The sequence below is a fragment of the Salvelinus alpinus genome, chromosome 11, assembly GCF_045679555.1.
Source record: "Salvelinus alpinus chromosome 11, SLU_Salpinus.1, whole genome shotgun sequence".
NCBI classification, from domain to species: Eukaryota; Metazoa; Chordata; class Actinopteri; order Salmoniformes; family Salmonidae; genus Salvelinus; species Salvelinus alpinus.
This window is the reverse complement of record NC_092096.1, coordinates 18,618,582-18,628,581: the sequence shown is the minus strand read 5'-3', so window position 1 is coordinate 18,628,581 and position 10,000 is coordinate 18,618,582. Positions and strand designations below refer to the sequence as shown.

General features: G+C 44.3%; 1 protein-coding gene across 1 annotated transcript in view; it reads left to right on the top strand.

The window, feature by feature from the left end:
• Positions 1-5,267: 5,267 nt before the first annotated feature.
• Positions 5,268-10,000, top strand: part of prickle1b (prickle homolog 1b) — a 56,500-nt gene continuing 51,767 nt past the window's right edge. The window contains exon 1 of the mRNA XM_071331954.1: positions 5,268-5,567. The gene's annotated coding sequence lies outside the window, so the exon portion shown is untranslated. The remainder of the gene's footprint in view (positions 5,568-10,000) is intronic.

The following is a 10,000-nucleotide window of genomic DNA, read 5'->3' as shown; positions in this document are numbered from 1 at the left end:
GACGGTCAAGTCCACGCATCACAAGTGACTGTATTACGGTCAAGTCCACGCATCACGCCTGTGACATGAGAACACTTCTAACAGCTTCTCAAACGTCAAACGGCCATAAAATGTCCACATGTGTCAGTATGGATGTTCAGGTCGGTTTATTCCAACTGGGTGTGTTGCAATACAGTACAGGGAAGCTACAACACCAGGGGCAGACTGGACACAGGGGATCTTGGGCAAATGCCAGACGGGCTGGTCCATTTGAATTTTGAATTTTTGCACAAAATGCTAAATGTCTGTCTAATAATGGGGGCCTCGAGGAACAAAATGGGCTGATGTGTTAGAAAGATGCCAGGGGTGATTTCTGATCCCAGTCCGCCCCTCTATAACGCTAGATGTACAGTACCTGTCCTGTATAGGTCAGCACTGTTATCTGAACACAAAGGACAGAAGCACTTCAACAGAGTAGAGTCTTGAACAATGGATAAACTTCCTCCAGCCAACATAAAGAGACACTGTCTTGTGAAATACCTGTGGTTGGCTGGTCCTGAGGATGGTCCTGCATCTGACATCTGATTACAGGCTGCTGCCCTACATACATAGAATCACTGGCCACTTCAATAACGGAGCACTAGTCACTTTAATCATGTTCACATATCCTGAATTACTCAGCTCATATGTATATACTGTATTCTATTCTACTGTATCTTAGTCTATGCCGCTGTAAGAATATTTTGAAGATAAATAGACAACGCAGAGGACGAGAGTCAATAGAGTTCTAACCATCAATGGAAAGAGTGTTTTCTCTGTAACAGGGAGTTATTGATCAATGGTTCAGAGACATGGGAGGAACTGGTCTAGGCATTGAGCCTGAAATAGGATACTTGTTATTTGGCCATTGGCCCAGTTTTATTGCAAGGAATTCTAATTGGTCAACCACAGGGTAGGGGCAGCAGGTAGTCTAGTGGTTGGAGTGTTGGACTAGTAACCGAAAGGTTGCAAGATCAAATCCCTGAGCTGACAAGGTAAAAATCTGTTGTTCTGCCCCTGAACAAGGCAGTTACCCCACTACGCTGTCATTGAAAATACTAATTTGTTCTTAACTGACTTGCCTAGTTAAATAAAGGTCAAATAAATAAAGGCTAGGGCTGGGTATAAACTACATCCTGTCCCTTTGTTCACTTGAAAGAATCACAGGAGAGAATCACTGAGAGGGAATCGCTGAGGCCAGGGAAGGAATGACCATCTACAACATTCATGATTTATCCTCTTTGGATAAACCTATTTTCCTCCCCCTGATTTGCTTTGGGGTCCGTGTTATTAAAGAATAATATCAACTGCAAACACCGCTCTGACATTGCTCGTCCACGTATTTATGTATTCTTAATTCCATTTCTTTACTTTAGATGTGTGTGTATTGTTGTGAAATTGTTAGATATTACTTACACAAGCATTTTGCTACACCTGCAATAACATCTGCTAAACACGTGTATGTGACCAATAAAATGTGATTTGATTTGATTGTATGGAAACTAAAGCCGGTGTAATTGGAGAGCCTCAGATGCTTGGGTGAAGTTCTGATAACAGTGACGTGATAACAAGTGTCACTGCATCCACTCTCTCTCTCTCTCTCTCTCTCTCTCTCTCTCTCTCTCTCTCTCTCTCTCTCTCTCTCTCTCTCTCTCTCTCTCTCTCTCTCTTTCTCTCTCTCTCTCTCTCTCTGTCTCTCTGTCTCTCTGTCTCTCTGTCTCTCTCTCTCTATCTCTCTCTCTCTCTCTCTCTCTCTCTGACTTCGATAAAAACTGATGGCACAATAAGATAAAGAGATGACATGAGAAAATTCAAGAACTCTTTGGAATTATGATAGATAACAACCATGACCGGGGCTGCTATCCAAATCCAATCTGGTGTTTATGAAATCCCTATGATTCTCAGTATGTGTTTCCACTGAAGACCACAAGGAGCTTCAGAACAGCAGAATCTCTGAACATGATGGACAGCTTTGGTTTCGGTGTGCCGGCCAAACCTGGAGCCACATACCATGGCTTTCACATGGAGGAGAAAAGAGAGGGTGAATCTTTGTTAGGGGGTCACGACCTGGGTCAATTTGAAGTCAGACAACCAACGTCGGGTTGAGGTTAAAGTTCAGAGGTTAAGTATCCAACAAACCCCAGTAATGCATTAGTCACATTTATGATGTGTGTTGATTTAATGAAGTGAACAGATCCTGTTGCACACAGAGAGAAGTGGGTACAAAATCAGACGCCACGTTCCTCTCCCTCTCTCTCGCTTTTCACCTTTATCTCTCTCCCTCTACCTCTACCTCTGCCTCTCACTATCCTTGTCTCTCTCTCGCTCTCCCTCTCCCTGACTCTTCCACTCCCTGTTCCTCCACCTCTCCCTCTCCCTGACTCTTCCACTCCCTGTTCCTCCACCTCTCCCTCTCCCAGACTCTTCCACCCCCTGTTCCTCCACCTCTCCCTCTCCCTGACTCTTCCACCCCCTGTTCCTCCACCTCTCCCTCTCCCTGACTCTTCCACTCCCTGTTCCTCCACCTCTCCCTCTCCCTGACTCTTCCACTCCCTGTTCCTCCACCTCTCCCTGACTCTTCCACCCCCTGTTCCTCCACCTCTCCCTCTCCCTGACTCTTCCACTCCCTGTTCCTCCACCTCTCCCTCTCCCTGACTCTTCCACCTCCTGTTCATCCACCTCTCCCTCTCCCTTACTCTTCCACTCCCTGTTCCTCCACCTCTCCCTCTCCCTGACTCTTCCACTCCCTGTTCCTCCACCTCTCCCTCTCCCTGACTCTTCCACTCCCTGTTCCTCCACCTCTCCCTCTCCCTGACTCTTCCACTCCCTGTTCCTCCACCTCTCCCTCTCCCTGACTCTTCCACTCCCTGTTCCTCCAACTCTCCCTCTCCCTGACTCTCCCACTCCCTGTTCCTCCACCTCTCCCTCTCCCTTTTACTAGAGGCTGACTGATCAGATATCCACAGTGTGACTTTTCCTCGTGGCTTCCTGCCTTTCATAAATGATGTTCCCCAAACCCCAACCACAAAACAAACAATTCCACATCAATGTAGCTGGCCAGGGAAATGTGTGTGTGTGTGTGTGAGTGAGTGTGTGTGTGTGGGTATGTGTGTGTGACAATTGGGGAAAGTTCCCTGAACCAGAGGACTATTGTGCTGCTATCCCCACATTGTGGATCCTTGCTTCCTCTCTGGTTGTATGTATAGGAGTACCTTTAATATACTCTAATCTATAGGCGTACCTTTAATATACGCTAATCTATAGGAGTACCCTTAATATACTCGAATCTATAGGATCACCTTTAATGTACTCTAATCTATACGAGTACCGTTAATATACTCAAATCTATAGGAGTACCTTTAATATACTCGAATCTATAGGATTACCTTTAATATACTCTAATCTATAGGAGTACCTTTAATATACTCTAATCTATACGAGTACCTTTAATATACTCTAATCTATAGGAGTACCTTTAATATACTCTAATCTATAGGAGTACCTTTAATATACTCTAACCTATACGAGTACCTTTGATATACTCTAATCTATAGGAGTACCTTTAATATACTCTAATCTATAGGAGTACCTTTAATATACTCTAATCTATACGAGCACCTTTAATATACTCTAATCTACAGGAGTACCTTTAATATACTCTAATCTATAGGAGTACCTTTAATATACTCTAATCTATACGAGCACCTTTAATATACTCTAATCTATAGGAGTACCTTTAATATACTCTAATCTATAGGCGTACCTTTAATATACGCTAATCTATACGAGCACCTTTAATATACTCTAATCTATAGGAGTACCTTTAATATGCTCTCCTCTCAGTAAATGTGATTAATGTTGCAGTTGTCTGTGGCACTCCACACCACAAAGACCTGTTAACACAGCAGCACAGTGCAGGGGCCTATTCTGCTGTGCATCCCAAATTGACCTTATTCACTAAACAGTCTCCCTATGAGCCCTGGTTAAAAGTAGTGCACTACATAAGGAATAGGGTGTAATTTGGGATGCTGACTCTGTGTGGGCGCAGAACAGGGAACAGGCCCACAGAACAGGTGGAAATAAAGAGCGCGACTGGGACACTAAAGCTGATCAAGTTCCCGTCGCCGGCTCTGGGGCTCTTGGTGTCCGAGGGTGAGGCGGGGATGGGGATTGTGGCGGGGGCCGCAGCAGGTGAGTGAATAGAAAGATTAGCGTCTCAGATTAAAGAGAGAGAGGTTTCACTTCTCACTGCTAACACAATGACAAAGGAGCCCGGTGTGGAACAGTTTATATGGGAGCCCTGGCAGAGAGATAGACAGCAGGCCAGGCAACCCCTGTGAATTAGGTCAGGGGCCCCTCAGCTGTGTGTGTGTGTGTGTGTGTGTGTGTGTGTGTGTGTGTGTGTGTGTGTGTGTGTGTGTGTGTGTGTGTGTGTGTGTGTGTGTGTGTGTGTGTGTGTGTGTGTGTGTGTGTGTGTGTGTGTGTGTGTGTGTGTGTGTGAGAGAGAGAGAGAGAGAGGAGGACTATGCTGTGAAACCTGATCTGGCAGAGTGTCACAATGTCAGGAAGACACAAACAGGGTTGTCAATGCACGCGCACACACACGCGCACACACACGCGCACACACACACACACACACACACACGATGTATCAGTTAGACACAGACAGGGTTGTCATGTGTGGCCTTGTAGACAGATCATTCCACACATCACCACCACCAAGAGGGGTTAAAATTCCCCAAGGCACTCTGAGGTTTACATGGAAGATATGTCTACATATCTTGTCTCTGAGTAAGGTCCTTTATCTGCAATAATTTGATTGTGTACATTGTTAAATAGGAGTCTATTCAGTGCCTATCTCAAATCATGAAGATAGAAGTCTTTCTATATGTAGTGAAGATCAACAGTGTCAAAACGACACCATAAACACGTGGAGGGTTGAAAACCAAAGCATTATTTTATACCATAGACGCTTATATATGTGCGTATGTTACCAACATGGATAATGTAATAACAATTTAAGAGCCAAACGTCCAAATGCTATTTACGCATATAGAGGTATTCAACGTGCTTGTGTGTGTGCAGTGTACAGGGTCTTTCTGTAAAGTGAGAGGGAGATACCAGCCGTGTTTTCCTGACTGCCAAGAATGTCAGCCTTTAGAGGGATTGGTGGGGCTGCTTGTTTAAGCCAATAGGCAGAGAGTACAGCGTTAATGTCATCTCGCCGCCCGTGAGTCTCTCTGCGCTTTAACTTGTGGTGCTGTACCAACACCAGAACGCGAGCTGAGCTGTTTAGTCAACGCCGCTGCTGGTCTGTGTGGTGAAACTCTAACGTCGTTTCCCTCTATATGATGTTCTGAAAAGGCTTTGCATTCTATTCATTCGAACTTCGAATAGTTCACGGTGAGACTAGAACGGAGGAACATAATACTGTAGGTGCAGCACTGCTATTTAAAGTGGCGCCGATGACACCAATCGTGAATATTGTTCTACTCAATTAACGGAATATCCTTACCCCTACCCATAACTCCGCGCAATCAGTCTTTCTGGTGAGTAGCTATCCGTTTCGGATCTGTCTGTCTGTCGGTGAGTGGAATAGCTTGCCATTTAAATCTGTATCATACTTTGCAATACTTGGAAATTGTGCCGCTACTGCATGAAATTGCAATTTCAACTTCAGGTATACTTATTTTACCTTCACATTTCATGAAATATGTGTTTGAATATACAGCTGTCTTCCAGACCTGTTTAGTATAGAAATGTGGAAGTCAGATCTGGCCCACATGTCATTTCCCCCCTGCCGTGAAAATTGTGTTTCTGTCACTCCTGCTTCTTTTCTATGAATGGATGACAGTCTATGAATGTGTTCTGACAATCTCTACACGTTGTTGTTATAAACTACTGCATATTGCTTATTCCTAGTCATTTAAACATTACAGAAACTTAAACTGTGAAACTTTAAGCCAGAAAAGAGACAGTAGCTCGTTAAAACGTGCGCGTAAAGACGCACCCCATTGTGGGTGTCATTTGGTGTGCCGCGCGACTCCTAAGGTTCCAGATGTGTGGATTCAGCTGTTGCTTGTCACTCAGGTGACGACACCATCTCTCTCTCCTTACACGCGGTTGCTTTAGTGAACATAACGAATAATATCTTGCTATTTGGCGCGTGAAGCCGTCCTGCTGTTAACCATCTTGACATTTCGCAATAAATCTCTCAGCGAAACCTCTCAAGATACACTTCACCTCCTTCCAATAGTCGTTTTATTAATCATTTCCTCACACGGACCAACGTGGTTCAGACCAGAGAGGATCTATCAAAACAGAGAAGGGGTGTTTAAGGCGGTGTCGCTTCACTGGACACTTCTCACCTGGCACTTGTCCTGTGGAGGTTTTCGTCTTTACACCAAATGCTTCAACTGACTGACAGACGAATAGCCGAGTTCGACCAAATAGTTTAGGAAACAATATAAAACGGAAGTGATGTTTCACCTAGAGCAGTAGAGTGGAGGACCGTTTGTAGCTACTGTAATGAAGGTAGTGGGGTCCCCTAGTGGCAGTTTAGATGTGTTATGGACATGTTCCTGTAACAGCATCAAACTGTGGTGTACTACAGTAAAATAACGTTGCATTCAATTCAGATGTATATTGTAAGACGTTACAACATGTTCATCTCTCAGTTTTATACATTCATCATATTTTCCCAGATAACAGTTTTAGATGAGTTGTTCTCCCCTCATAATAGTTCCACACATTTGTCCTCCCGAGTGGCGCAGCAGTCTAAGGCGCTGCATCGCAGTACTTGAGGCTTCACTACAGACCCAGGCGCACAATTGGCCCAGCGTCGTCCGGGTCAGGGGAGGGTTTGGCACAGCGTCGTCCGGGTCAGGGGAGGGTTTGGCCAGGGGGGCTTTACAAGTAGGCCGTCATTATAAATAAGAATTCTCAACTGACTTGCCTGGTTAAATAAAAAATGAAATGAAGTGTAACAACATTTTAGCTGAAGGCCTATGTCACACTGGGTCCCAGGTATACAGCTCAGCCCCTCCCCTCACCTGTTAGCCCCTCCCCTCTCCTCTCAGCCCCTCCCCTCACATATTAGCTCCTCCCCTCCCATATTAGCCCCTCCCCTCTCCTCTCAGCCCCTCTCCTCTCAGCCCCTCCCCTCTCCTCTCCTGGGGGGTTGTGAATAACAAACTGGTAAAGCAGACCCAGGGGGGTATCATGTGACCAGCGGACTGTCTTCACCATGGAGCCACATGGCAGCCAGCCAACCAGAGAGGAGGGTCTGCGTCCCAAGTGGCATCCTATTCCTTATATAGTGAGTTTACTTCTTTTGACCAGGGTTCTGGTGCGCTATATAGATAACAGGGTGCCATTTGGGACGTAGCCAGGGGCTGAAGGAGCAGTGGGGCTGAGGGGGTAGGAGCAGTGGGGCTGAGGGGGTAGCTATGGACCTGAGTGTGATGCCAAGCCTCTCTGTCTTCCTCTGGTAATACATCAGCCATTAAGACCACATGGAAGGCTGTAGTGTAGCTCAGGTGATTGGAATGTTCCAGCTAGACTACATGCATGTGTGGAGCGCTGTCGCTCTCTCTTGAACGCGTTCTTTCTCTCTGGCAACAACGATGAGCATAAGCAATACTTGTGCTCTTGTCAACTAAACATTATTTATCACTGTGGCAGAGTAGCACCGTTCCCGTTTGGTACGTTGTGTAAATATGATGCAATGACCATCTCACGTGCACATTTAGCTGAACTGGCATTTTGTTAGTAAGTGTAATTCAAACAGGCTTTCTATACTGCCCCTTCGTTGAGTTATGAGTCACAAACACAGTCTGCTCTGAGAACTCCAACGTGTTCCTGGAAACATGTTTTGTGTGTCAGCGGCTTATGAAGCAACACCAGACCCTTGTAGTGTTTAGATTGTGTTGTGAGATTAAAGCCTACAAGGCTTCAGTTCAACGTACTAAAATGTCTATGTTTTTAACCTTCACAATGTGCTGCTGAACGAACCCCAGAGAGGAAATCCAACCTGGAGTTTGTTTTGATGCTCTTGGCTTTACTCCTGGAAAACCTTTTACTCAGTGACTCCCTGGTCTGGACTGCTCTGGTCCTGAGCCATGCTCTGCAGATAGAACCAGAACTCTGCTTGGGTCCCCTGTTAAAACCGCTGCTTTTACAGTTAAAACTCTGTGAGGTCTTGGCAGTGGTATAGTATTAGTTTCAGGGCCCTTTGTTAATTGTTACAATATCTGTGGTATATCTCACTTAAACATATAGGCCTAGGTATTCCTTTATAAATATATAGGCCTAGGTATTCCTTTATAAACATATAGGCCTAGGTATTCCTTTATAAATATATAGGCCTAGGTATTCCTTTATAAAATATATAGGCCTAGGTATTCCTTTATAAATATATAGGCCTAGGTATTCCTTTATAAACATATAGGCCTAGGTATTCCTTTATAAACATATAGGCCTAGGTATTCCTTTATAAACATATAGGCCTAGGTATTCCTTTATAAAACATATAGGCCTAGGTATTCCTTTATAAACATATAGGCCTAGGTATTCCTTTATAAATATATAGGCCTAGGTATTCCTTTATAAACATATAGGCATAGGTATTCCTTTATAAACATATAGGCCTAGGTATTCCTTTATAAATATATAGGCCTAGGTATTCCTTTATAAACATATAGGCCTAGGTATTCCTTTATAAACATATAGGCCTAGGTATTCCTTTATAAACATATAGGCCTAGGTATTCCTTTATAAACATATAGGCCTAGGTATTCCTTTATAAAACTTAAAGGCCTAGGTATTCCTTTATAAACATATAGGCCTAGGTATTCCTTTATAAAACTTAAAGGCCTAGGTATTCCTTTATAAACATATAGGCCTAGGTATTCCTTTATAAACATATAGGCCTAGGTATTCCTTTATAAACATATAGGCCTAGGTATTCCTTTATAAATATATAGGCCTAGGTATTCCTTTATAAATATATAGGCCTAGGTATTCCTTTATAAACATATAGGCCTAGGTATTCCTTTATAAAACTTAAAGGCCTAGGTATTCCTTTATAAAACATATAGGCCTAGGTATTCCTTTATAAAATATATAGGCCTAGGTATTCATTCCGTCTTCTAATAAGACTTTCTGTTCTGGGGAGTTGCGCTGTATATCTCCATGGGCTGTGTGTGTGTGTGTGTGTGTGTGTGTGTGTGTGTGTGTGTGTGTGTGTGTGTGTGTGTGTGTGTGTGTGTGTGTGTGTGTGTGTGTGTGTGTGTGTGTGTGTGTGTGTGTGTGTGTGTGTGTGTGTGTGTGTGTGTGTGTGTGTGTGTGTGTGTGTGTGTGTGTTGTGTGTGTGTGTATGTCACCTCAGTTGGTTTGCAGTAACGTCTCAGACCAGGTAAGGTACACAGAGCCATGTTTGTTTCTGGAGGAATGAATCTGTACGCAGGACCATGTAAATCACTGCTAACCTCAAAACACTCCTGGCAAGTTTCTATTCCCTCAAGTTGTGTTCTCAGGCTGAGTAAAACATGGAATGGATGGGGGCAGGCAGGCAGACCAGCTCTGGGTTGTGGAGTTTTTGGAACAATGTTGTCACTTAGTATTTGATGAGAAGCGCAGTGAGAAACGTGCACGGCTACTCACAGAGCTGAGATACATATTGAATGGGGGAAGTACTAACAGCAGACCAGCTCTGGGTTGTGGAGTTCACGGCTACTCACAGAGCTGAGATACATATTGAATGGGGGAAGTACTAACAGCAGACCAGCTCTGGGTTGTGGAGTTCACGGCTACTCACAGAGCTGAGATAAATATTGAATGGGGGAAGTACTAACAGCAGACCAGCTCTGGGTTGTGGAGTTCACGGCTACTCACAGAGCTGAGATACATATTGAATGGGGGTAGTACTAACAGCAGACCAGCTCTGGGTTGTGGAGTTCACGGCTACTCACAGAGCTGAGAT